General features: G+C 46.5%; 1 protein-coding gene across 3 annotated transcripts in view; it reads left to right on the forward strand.

Moving 5' to 3' along the window:
* DPF3 (double PHD fingers 3) overlaps positions 1-14,531 on the forward strand; it is a 259,572-nt gene that overhangs the window by 80,953 nt on the left and 164,088 nt on the right. The gene's annotated exons all lie outside the window — the stretch shown is intronic.

The following is a 14,531-nucleotide window of genomic DNA, read 5'->3' on the forward strand; positions in this document are numbered from 1 at the left end:
GCCTACAGGTATCAAGCCCCAATGATAACTCTGCTGGCAAGAGAACCAAACAGAATGATTCCATCATCACAAAGATCTCTGGCACCCTCAGCCGCATTTTTAGCAAGATGCTAAAGACTGAACTAAGGCCCTTCCAAGTGCTTAATGGCACTGAGCTGCCTCCCAGTCAAGCAGCACTCCTAGGGTTGCACCGGTGCTCCCACTGGTGATGGAGCCCAGGCCCTGGTCAGGCCAGCACTGGCCCAGCTGAGTCACCTCTCAGACCTGCTCCTTCACAGCCATGTCCTCACCTCCCTCTCTTTAAATTCCATTACCACCCCCCCATAACATATGACGTCAACATTTCAACTCCACACACTGGAAGTCATATCAATGTTATGATAATTTTTGCTTAAACTAGCAAATATAGCTTATTATTATATTAATTGTTAGAATTATATATGGGGGCAGGCGGTGTCACATGTGGTCGAGCACACGTGTCACCTTGTGCAAGGACCTGGGTTCAAGCTCCTTCTTGCCACCTGTAGACGGAGTGTGGCAACACTGTAGTGGTGAGGCAGGTCTGCAAGTATCTGTCTCCCTCCCCTCCTGTTTTCTCTCTATCTTATCAAATAAAATAGAAGAAGAGAAGCAAAACAAAACAAAACAAAACTATATTGGAGAGATGCAGAGAGAAAGTGAGAGGGAGACAGGAAAAGACAAACCTGCAGCCCTGTTTCACGACTCTGTGAAGCTTTCTCCCTGTAGGTGGAGGCTGGAAGGCTTGCATCCAGGCCCTTGTGCATTATAACATGGGTGCTTTACTGAGTACACCACTGCCCAGCCCTCAAATACAATTTTGAAAACTTAAGAGAAGGGAGGCAGGCTGTGGCACACCTAGTTAAGCACACACATTGCAGTACACAAGGACCCAGGTTCAAGCCCCCAGTCTCCACCTGCACGGGGGAAAGCTTCACAAGTGTGAAGCAGGGCTGCAGGTGTCTCTCTGTCTCTCTCCCTCTCTATCTCTTGCCCTCACTTTATCTCTGTCTCTATCCGATAACAAATAAATACAAATATTTAAAAAAAGAAAACTTAAGAAAATGTCTTTTTCCTTCATTCATTTTGACTATTACTTTTTCTTTTCTGAAGTTCCCAGATTCACTCTTTTATAATTCCCTTATAAAGAGCTTTCCTTATTCTTTTAAAAAATAACATTATTTTTCATAGTGACAGAGAGAGATTGAGAGGGGAGAAAGAGTCAGAGAAGGAGAGAGAAAGAGAAACACCAGCAGCACTGCTTCACTATTCATGAAGCTCCCCCCGCCCTGCACGCAGGGACCAGGAGCTTGACTTGGGTTTTTGTACACTGTAATGTGTAACCAAGCGCACCACCAACCAGCCCCTTTAGTCAGTTTTAAAAATCTATATACCAGTGGCAACTTCTCTTAGTTTTCTTTGATCTGAGGATATCTTTATTTTTAATTCATTCTTGAAGGATATGGAATATATACATATATATATATGTATATATCTATATGACTTGTCTATTAAATTATATACTGTGCTTAAAATATTAGCACTTAAAATATTGTGCCATTCACTTTAAAAATATTTTTATTATTGATTTATAAAAGTAGATATTAGGGATATAATTCCACACCATTCCTACCACCAGCATTCTGTGCCCTTATCCCCTTCCGGTGGAAACTAACATAATTCTCCCAACATCATAGATATGGCTTGAATATATACATATAGATTTGAATATATATATTTCCCATTTTTTTTCACTTCTACAGCCCTGCCTTCACTTCCTTTCTAAGTTACACCTACACCTGTTACTACTTCTGAGTGTGTTTCCTTTTCCCTCTTTCCTTTCAGATAAGAGAAACTATGCCTGACTTCCTCTGGTGTTCTCCAGATTCACTTCCCTTTCAGTGATGGCATAAAACAAAGATTCCTGGTGACAGACATTCTGGGTCCCAGTGGAATTGTGGCTCAGATGCCCCTGGTCATCTTTCCCTAACATCATTTCCTCTCTGGGAATATGGACCAGAATTCTTTCTAGGGTGCAGAAGAAGGAGTTCTGGCTTCTGAATTTCCAGCCAGTCTATAGCCCCAGTCCGTCTCTGTCTTTTCCTAGTGGGGTAGGGCTCTGGAAAGGCCAGGTTTTGGGACACGTTGGTGAGGTCATCTACCTAAGGAGGTCAGGATGCAATTGTAGTAGCATTTGGAACTTGGTGGCTGAAAGGCAGTAAGATATAAAGCAAGACAAAATGTTTAATAAACAGAGACCAGAGAATAGGAATGGAGCAAGTGAGAATAAGGAGCCAAGGGTAGAAAGAAGCTAGGAAGTCTATTCTAGGTATATTCCCAGAGGCCCAGGATTTTTAGTCATCTTTGCTTGAGCTTGACAGCTAACATGGAGGTGGACTAGAAATATTGTCTGGGAGGATGGTGTCATGGTAGAGAATAGAATGTGAAATCTGTGTTAGCAGAGAGTGGCTCCCAACTTGAATACATATTTAACTGTTTACCACGTCCATCTCAAATATTTTTCTTTAAAATTTGGTCTTGATATGAATTTGTTTGCATTTATCCTTTTGGGAATTCTTTAAACATCTTAAGCCTATAGGTTCATGCCTTTTCCCAAATTTAGGAAAAATTGAGACGCTATTTCTATGAGCATGACATTTTTCAGTCCTTTTCCTTCTGGGATCCACTTCTACAAATACTAGATCTTTTAGTATAGTCTCACAAATCCTCTGGGCTTTCTAATAGTGTGGTTTTTACTCCATTTCTGCTTTTCAGATTAAGTGACTTCTGTTCTTTCTTCAAGCTTATGATTTCTTCCTTCTACTCGCTGCGTTTTGCTATTGTGCCCATCCATTGAAGCTTTAAAACTTTTTATTAGTGATTTAATAATGATTAAGAAGAGTATAAGATAACAGGGGTACAATTCCATATAGTTCCCACCACCAGAGTTCCGTGTCCCATACCTCCATTGGAAGCTTCCCTAGTCCTTATCCCTCTGGGAGTTTGGACCAAAATTCTTTACTGGGTGCAGAAGGCGGGAGTTCTGGCTTCTGTCATGGCTTCTCCACTGGACATGGGTGTTGGCAGGTGGATCCACACTCCCAGCCTGTTTCTGTCTTTCCCTAGTGGGGCAGGGCTCTGGGGAGGGGAGGTGCCGTTACACATTGGTGAGGTCGTCTGCCCAGGGATGTTAGGCATCACTGGTCACTTCCATTAGGAACATCATCATCGAAGCTTTTAACTTTTGTTATTGAGCCTCTCATTCCCATCTTCTATTTCTTTATGATTTTTCAGGTGGTTTAAATTGTTTGTTAAGCATTTTTATGATGCCAGCTTTAAGATCCCCATGAAATATTTTAACTTTTGTGTTCTTTTGTTGCAGTACCTGTTGTCATTATTCATTTAAGTTGAGATTTTCCTGGTTCACTTTTTTTTTTTTTTTGCCTCCAGGGTTATTGCTGGGGCTTAGTGCTTTCACTATGAATCCACTGCTCCTGGAGGCCATTTTTCCCATTTTGTTGCCCTTGTTGTTGTTGTTATTATTATTGTTGTTGTCATTGCTGTTGTTGTTGTTGGATAGGACAGAGAGAAATCATGAGAGGAGGGGAGACAGGGGAGAGAAAGACAGACATCTGCAGATCTGATTCACCGCCCATGAAGCAGCCCCCCCTGCAGGTGGGGAGCTGGGGGCTTGAACCGGGATCCTTAGTCAGTCCTTGTGCTTGGTGCCATGTGCGCTTTAACCCGCTGCGCTACTGCCTGGCCCCCGATTTTCCTGGTTCTTAGTGTCAATGATTTTGATTGGATTCTGGAAATTCTAGCTCAGATATGATGAGAGTCTAGATGCTATTTAGAACTTCTGTTTTCATAGATCTCTACTAATGCTGTGCTGACACAGGAAGGGAGGTGCCCTTCCTTCCTGTTCCCTCTTCCTTCCTTCCTTCCTTCCTTCCTTCCTTCCTTCCTTCCTTCCTTCCTTCCTTCCTTCCTCCCTTCCTCCCTCCCTTCCTTCCTTCCTTCCTTCCTTCCTTCCTTCCTCCCTCCCTTCCTTCCTTCTTTCCTTCCTTCCTCCCTTCCTCCCTCCCTTCCTTCCTTCCTTCCTTCCTTCCTTCCTTCCTTCCTTCCTTCCTTCCATCTTCTAGAGTACGACTCAGCTTTGACTCACATGGTGCTGGGGATTGAACCTGGGGGCTTGGAGCATCAGGCATGGAAGTGTTTTCCCATGATCCTCTGTGCTCTCTCCCCTGCCTCCTTATTACTGTTGATGAGTGTGGATGCCCAGGTTCCCCATTAGGCCTCTGTTGTCCCACTGGTGGAGGAGTGGCTCCTGATTTTTGTGAGTGGGTGTTTGAGCTTGAGGCCCTTTAGGTCCCCACTGATGTTGCCCTAGCTGGAGGAGGAGGGTTCCCATTACTGCTCCCCACAGTGCTCTACTGACATCATGGAGTGTCAGTTCCTCACTTGATCTTCAGTATGAACCCAGCAAGGACATTGGGTCGCCCTGAGAGACAGATTGACCATTTCTTGGTGTTTTAGCCAGGACAGGATACTCCTAGGGTCTTTTTGGTCTACACTTGTCAGTTTTTCTGGGTTACTATTTTTCACAGAAGCCAGTTTGAGACATATAAGCCAGACAGATTACCCTAGAGAGGAGGAAGAGAGAGGGAGGAAAGGAAGGAGGGAGGGAGGAGAGAGAGAGAGAGAGAGAGAGAGAGAGAGAGAGAAATAAGAGAGGAAGAGAGGAGAAGAACCAGGTCATTGTCCCTGGCATATTTGGTGGCCAGTCAAATCTGGAACTTCATGTATACAAATCTCACACTCCATGGCTCAGTTTGTTACACATTGGATCGACCTTCCCGTGGTGCACCCCGTGAGTCCCCATTCATTGGGGAAACTGAGGATCCTTCCTAGCCGACTGAATCCACATGGATCCCAGTCACTTTCAAAGCCAGCAACAGGCAGCTCCTGACAGCTTTCAACCTGACGCTGTTGACTGGCTATGGAAGAAGGGCAAACGCTCGAAGATTAGAGGGCTGGTGAAATAGCCATCTTGGATAGTGTGCTGCTTTGCTCTGTGTGTGACCCAGGTTCAAGCCCAGCCCCTAAAACATTGAAGAAAGCTTTGATATTGTGCTCTCTCTTCCTTTCTTTGCTTTTCTCACTCTGTCTAAAAAATTATTGGAGGGTTTGCATCTTCCTTCCTTCCTTTCTCTCTCTCTCTCTCTCTCTCTCTCTTTCTTAGTTATTTACTACCACCAAGATTATTGGTGAGGACTTGGTGCTGGCAGTATGAATCCACTGCTTCTGGTGGCCAGCCCCCCATTTCTTCTTCTTTTTTTTTTTCATTTCTAATTTTATTGGATAGTTCAGAGAGAAATTGAGGGAAGAGGGAGAGGTAGAAAGGGAGAGAGAAAGACAGACACCAGCAGACCTGCTTCACTGTGAAGTTTCCCAACTACACAAGAGCTTGAACTCAGGTCCTTACACATGGGAATGTGTGTTCAACTGGGTGTAGTACTGTCTGGCCTCCTGCATCTCTGTTCATATATATATATATATATATATATATATATATATATATATATATATATATATATATATATACACACCTCACTGAACTGCCTCTTGTACTAGGAGGGGTGTGTTTTTTCTAAATTGAGGGATATGGATCGTTTCTCTTTAATGTGAGCATTGACATTAAGCAGTATAAATCCATCATTTTATTTGTTTCCTATTTATTCAGTGTTGTGGTCTCTCTTTTTCTTCCCGTTTTTATAGGCAAATTTCTCTACAGCTTCCTTTTGCTTACTACCTCTTCCTTGAGTCCTAGTCCCCTTGCTTGCCCTAGAATCTCAGCCCTGTCTCTTCAGGTAAGTGGCAGGGAGCCTGCCGGGCCCCTGCTTCCCCCTCCCTGCACTTCCCTCTGGAAAGATGCCAAGGCCGAGACCTGGGGCTCTCACAGTGATCCCCTTGTTTCCTGCGGGTGTCTTCGAGATTACTGTCCTTGAGTGTTGAATGTCCAGTGTCCCGAAAACCTTCCCCCTCCCCCCTTTTGTCCCTCTCTTTTGAGCCTAGATGAGAGGGTAAATCCAGTCGTTGGCACTTCATTTCAGCCAGAAGCAGATGTTTGCTTTTACAATTTTGCTTTTTAATTGTGTAACGTATTTACCTGGCTCTCCAGCCAGATCTGGAAATCATGGTGTGTTCAGAGACAGTTGAATTGTAACTCTGCTAACTGTACCCTCTTCTTTCCCTTGTCTACAAGTAGCTTACTCCTCTTCTTGTTACGGTCTTTTTGTTCTCTTTGTAAGTGACTTGTTTTGCCATTTTTTTAATTAAAAAAAAATACAAACGAAAAATAAACCTATTCAAGGCCAGTGAACTCGTGCACTTGGATCCTGTCCTGTCTTGCCATCTTCATGACCCAGGCTAGAGCCAAGTCCTCATCACATTGAAGGAGACTTCTGTGCTGTGGTCTCTCTCTTTCTCTCTCTGCTTTTATTTAAAAAAAAAAAAATTCCAACAAGGGCAACAAAAGGAAAAATAAATAAATAAATATTTAAAAAAAATTCAAAGTCTCACCTCTCTAGAGCCCTACTCCACGAGGGAAAAATAGAAACAGGCTGGGGGTATGGATCGGGGATAAGGTGCTCACCTAGGGCAGAGTGGGAGCTCAGTGAAAAGTCGGCTGTTGTTCTTGTACCACCGGTTTGAGGTAAGTCACATTCTAGAATGAGGGCTCCCTTTTCAGGGTGGCTTCTGCACTCAGGACACTGGAATTGACTCTTAAGAGAAGTTCATGGGGAAGAAAGGGAAGGGGCTCCTTTCTTTCCTTGTTTTCTTTATTGGGGGGATGAATGGTTTACAGTCAACAGTAAAATCCAGTAGTTTGTACGTGTCCCATTTCTCAGTTTTGCACATAACATCAGGTCCTCCTCTGCCATCCTGTTCCAGGACCTGAACCCTCCCCGGGGCTCTCTCTTTTAATACAATGTGAGGGAATGGACCCAGGGCCTTGTGTATATGTGATACTTTTGACATGATTTATTTATTTATTTTGCAGAGCATTGCTCAGCTCTTGTTTATGGTAGTGCAGGGGGCTGCCTTGGGATTCTGAGCCTCAGGCATGAGAGTTTCTTTGCATAACCATTATGCTGTCTACCCCTGCCTCATGTGTGATACTTTTGAGTGACCTCCTGGTCAAGTCCTTCCTTCCTTCCTTCCTTCCTTCCTTCCTTCCTTCCTTCCTTCCTTCCTATTTTCCTCCCTCCCTCACTCCTTCCTTCCTTCCTTTCCTTCTTTCTCTCTTAAGATTTCCTTTATTGATTACGAGAGAGAGAGAGAGAGAGAGAGTGAGAGAGAGAGAGAGAGAGAAAGAGAGGAGTTTGCATTTGAGACACGGAGAAGATGAAGCAGCCAGAGCACACTCTGGAACAGGCAGTGCTGGAGACTGAGTCAGGAACCTCAGGCATCCTTGTTTAATACTCAGAAGCTGAGCCATTTTCCAGCCCTCTGACCCAGTTTCAATTTGACTTTTTTCTTGGAGAGAGAGAGAGACTCCAAAACACCACTCCACCATCCATGGTTTTTTTAAAAAAAATTTTTATATTTATTTATTCATTTACTTTCCCTTTTGTTACCCTTATTTTTTTATTGTTGTTGTAGTTATTATTGTTGTTATTGATGTTGTTGTTATTGGATAGGACAGAGAGAAATGGAGAGAGGAGGGGAAGACAGAGAAGGGGAGAGAAAGACAGACACCTGTAGACCTGCTTCACCGCCTGTGAAGTGACCCCCCTGCAGGTTGTGAGCCCGGGGCTCGAACTGGGATTCTTATGCCGGTCCTTGTGCTTTGCGCCACGTGCTTTTAACCCGCTGCAATACTACCCGACTCCCCCATGGGGGTTCTTTTTAAAAAAATATTTATTTCTTTCCCTTTTGTTGCCCTTATTGTTTTATTGTTGTAGTTGTTATTGATGTCATCATTGTTGGATAGGACAGAGAGAAATGGAGAGAGGAGGGGAAGACAGAGGGGGAGAGAAAGACAGACACCTGCAGACCTGCTTCACCGCCTGTGAAGCGACTCCCCTACAGGTGGGGAGCTGGGGGCTTGAACCGGGATCCTTAAGCCAGTCCTTGCGCTTCACACCACTTGCATTTAACCCGCTGCACTACTGCCCGACTCCCCCCATGGGGGTTCTTAACCCGGTTGTTGGTTGTTGTCTTTGGTTTTCCTATGTCATGTCAAGTATTTTTTAAAATCATGTGCAATTAGTAGGAAATTACAAGGTCGTAAGATTATCATGTAGAGCTCACACCACACCTACCACCTGAGAGTCCTGTGCCCCACCCACTTACCTTCTAAAGATAAGCACTGTGGTCTCTGAAGATTACTACTAGAGTCATCTCAAATATTGAGTCGAGGGTCTATGCCATGTGTCGTTGCTTTACTCACTGAGCCATTTTTTACCCATACTAGGTAGATTCTTCTTCTCCTTCTCCTCCTCCTCCTCCTCCTCCTCCTCCTCCTCCTCCTCCTTCTTCTTCTCCTCCTCCTCCTCCTCCTCCTCCTCCTCCTCCTTCTTCTTCTCCTCCTCCTCCTCCTCCTTCTTCTTTTTAAAATTTTATTTATTTTGAATAGAGACAGAGAAATATAGAGGGGAGTGGGGAGGGAGGGAGAGAGAGAGAGAGAGAGAGAGAGAGAGAGAGAGAGAAAGAGACCTGCAGCTCTGATTCACCACTCATGAATCTTTCCCTCTGTAGGTGGAGCACAGGGGCTTGAACCCAGGTTCTTGTGCCCTGTAATATGTGCAGTCAACCTGGTGTGCCGACACCTGGCCCCAAGGGTAGAGCTTAAGTTAGCCAAGAGAAGAGGGAAGGCAGCAGGATGGGACCTGGGTTGAAGTGCTTGGAGATGAACCTTGCCCACTCTTGAGACTTGAGGCCACCTGCAGAGCCAGAGAGGTGGCCCACCTGGTAGGCTGTGACTCTTGTGTCACCTGAGTTCAAGCTCTAGCACCACATGGGAGCGTCATGGCTGGGGGAAGCTGGATGCTGTGCTGTCTGTCCCCTTCTCTCCCTCTCCTTCCCGGAATGTAAAGGATGAAAAAGTTGGCCGAGGAGCTTGAAATCACACAGGTGTAAAATCCCTGGATTCACAAGAAAAATGACAAAATACAAGTGGTGGTTTTGTCAACTACACTGCCTTGGTGGGTCTCCAGGATTCTGGTCAAGTAGAAATGATCTGAGGTCCAGGCATCTGCTGTTTCTCAGGATTTTTTTTTTTTTTTTTTGCCTCCAGGATTATCACTGGAGCTCTGGCAGACACTATGAATCCACCACTCCTGGTGGCCATTCCCCCCCCTTTTTCTTTCTAATTTTTATTTGATAAGACAGAGAGAAATTGAGAGAGGACAGGGATATATATATATGTATGTATGTATATATGTATATATGTATATATATATATAGAGAGAGAGAGAGAGGGAGAGGGAGAGAGAGAGAGACACCTGCAGACCTGCTCCACTGCTGAACTGTGCCCTCTCCACCTCTCACAGGTGGGGAGTCGGGGGCTCGAACCAGGGTCCTTGCCCATGGTAATATATGTGCTTAACCGGGAACACCACCACCCGGCCCCCTCAGGAAGTCTTCAGGCAGTTCTGATGCTCTGTGTCGGTTCGTTCACCAACCACATGGTGGTGGCTGCTGAGCCGTGTACTGACCGGGAGCTCTTTAAGGGCAGGGCTGGACTGCAGACGGGCCTCCTCTTCCCTCCCTTCCACATACACTTGCACAGGGCAGGTGGGCCTGGGGACAGCCCTTTAGAGGAAGCAGTGTGGGAGCCCACAGTTCTCTGAGCCCTGCTCTGAGCAGCTGTGGACACTGCCTCTCTCCTCTGGCTCCCACAAGCCTCGGGTTTCATGACTGCTCTCCGTAGACCCCAGGGAGTGGGTGGGTGGGAACGCTACTCTTGTAGATGACATTCAGTGGGCACATGGGTATATGTTTCAGGAAGACATATTTTGATTCAAAATAAGGATATGGAGCTCATTTTTAAAATTTTAAGTTATTTCTTAATTAAGTTTTAAAAATTGCCACCAGGGTTATCACTGGGGCTTGGTGCCAGCATGATGAAGCCACAATTCCCAGTGGCTTATTTCTTCCTTTCTCCCTTTTTCTTTTTGAAAGAAATGGAGAAATTGAGAGGGAAGAGGGAGACAGAAATGGAAAAAGAGAGATGCACCTGCAACACTGCTTTAGCACTCCCACCCTCCCCCCAAGATGGGGATGGGGGCTTGAACCTGAGTCCTTAAGCACTGTGATGTTTGCACTCAACCCAATATACTACTACCCAGCTTTCTTTTTAAAAATTCTTTTTCTTTTCTATTTTGATGAAACTGAGGTCTTGTGTGCTGATGATCTCCCTACTGTGGGCCACTTTTTCATTGATTGAGAGAGGGAGAGAGAGAGAGAGAGAGAGAGAGAGAGAGAGAGAGAGAGACTCTGAAGCTTCCTTCACTGCCATAGTACCCCTATTGTCAGAGCTCATAGCTGGATCCTGCCAGCAATGCAGGCAGCCTACCTGCTGAGCCATCTGCAAGACCTCTTTGGGATTTTTTTTTTCATTATTAGTGTTTTAATAATGATGAACAAGATTGTAAGATAACAGGGGTACAGTTCCACACAGTTCTCACCACCAGAGTTCCGTGTCCTATCCCATCCATTGGAAGCTTTCCTGTTCTTTATCCCTTTGGGAGCATGGACCCAGGATCATTATGGGGTGCAGAAGGTGGGAGGTCTGGCTTCTGTAACTGCTTCCCCACTAAACATGGGGGTTGGTGGGTTGATCTATACTCCCAGCCTGTCTCTCTCTTTCTCTAGTTGGGCAGGGTTCTGGGGAGGTGGGGTTCCAGGACATATTGGTGGGGAATTCACATTGGTGTCATGGTAGCACCTGAAACTTGGTGGCTAAAAGGTGGTAAGATATAAAATGGGTCAAATTGCTTAATAATCAGGAATCCAAAGGTAGGAACAGAGCAGATGAAATGAGGGGTCTTCTGAAGCTTGGAAGTCTAGTTTAGGTATGCTCCAAGGGGCCCGTGACTTTAGTCATTTTTGCCTGAGCCTGAGAGTTAACAGGCAGGGGGTCTAAATGTATTGTCTGGGAAGGTGGCGTCAGAGTTGAGAACAGGCCTAGAAAGCTGGACCAGGGCAGAGAGCAGCTCCCAAACATGAGGAAAGTATAAGAATACGATGAACTGTTTAACCCATCGGTCTGACCAACAGCCCATGTCTATTCATATATAGCACAGGAGCCTGTATAACCTCTGAGTCCATGTCAGTCTGAGCCTGAAGTTCATGGCCACAGCTGGCAACATTCTAGGCTGCATTCATTTCAGGACCAGTCTTCCTCGAGAGCAGAGTAGACATTATGGGCCTAGACTTCTAATAGACCCTTCTCTCCACAGTCACTGGTGACTTCCACCCGGAACGTCATCATAAGCCGTCTTGTGGGCCTCTCCAGGACCTTGCTCTCAGTGTAGAGCAGCACTGGTAGGGACGGCCCCACTCCTTTTTGTATTTGTAATAGCCTGCGCTGTGCCCACCGGAGCTGCTCAGGACACTCAGGGTCCACCTTCCCAACCAGGAACTTGTGTGGACTCTGCTGTCTAGACAGGTGTCAAGCTCACCCTGTGAAAATCTCTGGAGCCGGCGCTCTCTGCTCCAGGCTCCTGAATCCTCCTGTGGATGAGTGTGTCTGTGTCTGTGTCTTCCTGTCTGTGCTTGCATAAGAGCGTGTGCTGTAACTGCCATTGCTGCTCAAAGTAACAGCAAGGTGCTCCCTCAGAGGGCATGTGAGTGGCGGTGGCTGTGGTTACCCGGCAGGACTAGCCTGGCTCTTGTCTGCCTCCATCCCCCCCCCCCCCCCCCCCCCCCCCCCGTAGCCCTGCCCTGGGGCTCTGGGCTCAGTCCTTCAGGCTCAGCTGCAGCTGTTTCTCCCACCCCCCTGCCCCCACACAGGGCTTTGAGTTATGTGCCTTCTTTCTAATGAGATAAACAACAGAACTCTCACGGGGCTCTGCTCTCCCCTCTCAAGTAGAGCTCCAGGGCCGAGTTATGTTGGCCCTATAAAGGTACCTTGGTGCTGCCAGCCTGGGGAGGAGGGCAGGGAAGGGGGTGGGGGGGTGGGCAGGAATCCCCAGGGAGCTCCTGGGGCCATTTGCTTGCTGAGAGGAGGTGGAGGGAAAACAGCTTTTAAAGGGAAGCTGATTTTCATCCTTGTGATTAAAGGAGCAAAGAGCAGTGTGGACAGAGCAGAGTGGGCCAGGGACTTTGTCATGGATCTAGGCTTGTCCCAGCTGGTTAACTCGTGATGACTAACAACTGAGATGTGCATAAGACCTCATGGTCGTAAAGGACTTTTTCTTTCTTTTTTTTTTTTAAGCAGGTACATGCTACATATATATTTACTTTCCCTTTTGTTGTCCTTGTTTTTTTATTGTCATAGTTATTATTGTTGCTACGGATGTTATTGCATGGGACAGAGAGAGATGGAGAGAGGAGGGAAGACAGAGAGGAGAGAGAAAGACAGACACCTGCAGACCTGCTTCACCACCTGTGAAGCGACTCCCCTGCAGGTGGGGAGTCGGGGGTTTGAACTGGGATCCTTACACCAGTCCTTGTGCTTTGCTCCACGCGCACTTAACTCACTGTGCTTCCACCCAACTCCCATGGGTACATGCTCCTTTAAAAAATTATTGTTTATTTATTGGATAGAAACAGCCAGAAATTGAGAGGGTAGGGAGAGGAGCGATAGAGAGGGAGAGACACTCCCTCTGCAACACTGCCTCAGCACCTGTAGAGCTGTCCCCCTGCAGGTGGGGACCGGGTGCTCAAACCTGGGTCCTTGCACAGTGTAACATGTGTGCTCAATTAGGTGTTCCACCAGCTGGCCCCTGTAAAGGACTTTTTCTTTGAATATCAACAACCCCCATGACAATCCCTGTAAGGAAGGTATTGTTGTTATTTTATCGGGGTTTCACTGCTCTGAATTTATATATATTTCGAAAGGGAGAGAGAGAGCGAGATGGTGGGGGGAGAGATACCACAGCACGGAAGCACTCTGCAGTGCAGTGGAAGTCAGCATTGACCTGGGTGGCATTCATGACATGGATCACTGGACACAAAGGCAACAGCAAAACAAAGCAGACCACCACCCAGGTGAGTGGTCGTGCCAGCCCAGTGAGGCAGGTGTCACGAGCAGCCTTATTGTCTAGGCTGGGGGCAGGCTCTGAACTGCACGCGCCGCTTCCCATATGTGCTGGGGAGGGTGCAGTGAGGAGCCACCCCGTCTCTGCATCTCTGCATGGTAGAGCTTCTCCAGCCCATCAGAGAAAGCTGAAAGAATGAAATGCAAACAGGCTCCTCTCCTGGGCATTCACGCCTGTTCAAGGTGACTCTCACAGGGGAGCGGGCCTGCAGCTGCCGCTGTGGCCCGAGGCTGCTTGGTGTCACTGTCCCCATACACAGTGGCTGCAGGCGGCAAGACCTGACAAGTGTGGACAGCTTTCAAGTCTTGCTTTAAACTTTGTGAGAGTGTGGATCTGGGCTGGTCTGCCCATCCACCCTCCCTCCCTTCTTCCCTCCCTCCTTCCTTCCCTTCTTTCCTTCCTTCCTTCCTTCCTTCCTTCCTTCCTTCCTTCCTTCCTTCCTTCCCTCCTTCCCTCCTTCCCTCCTTCCCTCGCTCTTCCCTTCCTCTCTTTCTTTTTCCTCCATCTTCCTTCCTTCTCTGTTCTTTCTCTCTCATTCTCTTTTTTCTTTGTTTCTTTTTCCTTTCTTCCTTTTTTTCTTTCCAAAGGACACAAATGGGCTAGTTCCTCCTTAATGTATATTTGTAGTCAGGTTGGAAAGACTTAAGAAGCACCTTATGGGGCAAGACCCCCAGGGACCGAGACTGCCATGCTTGTGGGTGGTGGTGGGCTCTGGACTCAGTCTGGGCTCCCTCTCTTATGGTTTGATGTGGGTGTGTGGGTGTACTGGAGCTGGGACAGCGGGGCTCATGGTCACTATGTTCTGCATTCTCACATCTGGTTCAAATGTGGTTGCTGTTTTGGGGTAAGTATTTCTTGATGTAGCTGCTGGGCATTATGCTAAGTGCTGGGGAAAGTAGACTTGTGCTTTGTTCCTGCCATCCTGACTCTTACAAAACTGCAGGGCAGCAACTGGAAACAGTACCTGGGGGAAACACAGGGGACCTCAGGATCCTATAGGGAAGTCATTGATCTACTTTTGATAGATCAGAGTAACACAGAAGAATGATTATGTGGTACATCTTGATAAGACATTTAGGCTGCTTAGGGTTTTTCTTGGAGTAATTTTTTTAACAGAATGATTTTTAAAAAACATTTATATATATTAGATAGAGGCAGAGAGAAATTGAGAGAAAAGGGGAGATAGAGAAAGAGAGACAGAGAGACACCTGCAGCCCTACTCCACCGCTCGTGAAGCTTCCT

The sequence above is a fragment of the Erinaceus europaeus genome, chromosome 16, assembly GCF_950295315.1.
Source record: "Erinaceus europaeus chromosome 16, mEriEur2.1, whole genome shotgun sequence".
Lineage (NCBI taxonomy): Eukaryota > Metazoa > Chordata > Mammalia > Eulipotyphla > Erinaceidae > Erinaceus > Erinaceus europaeus.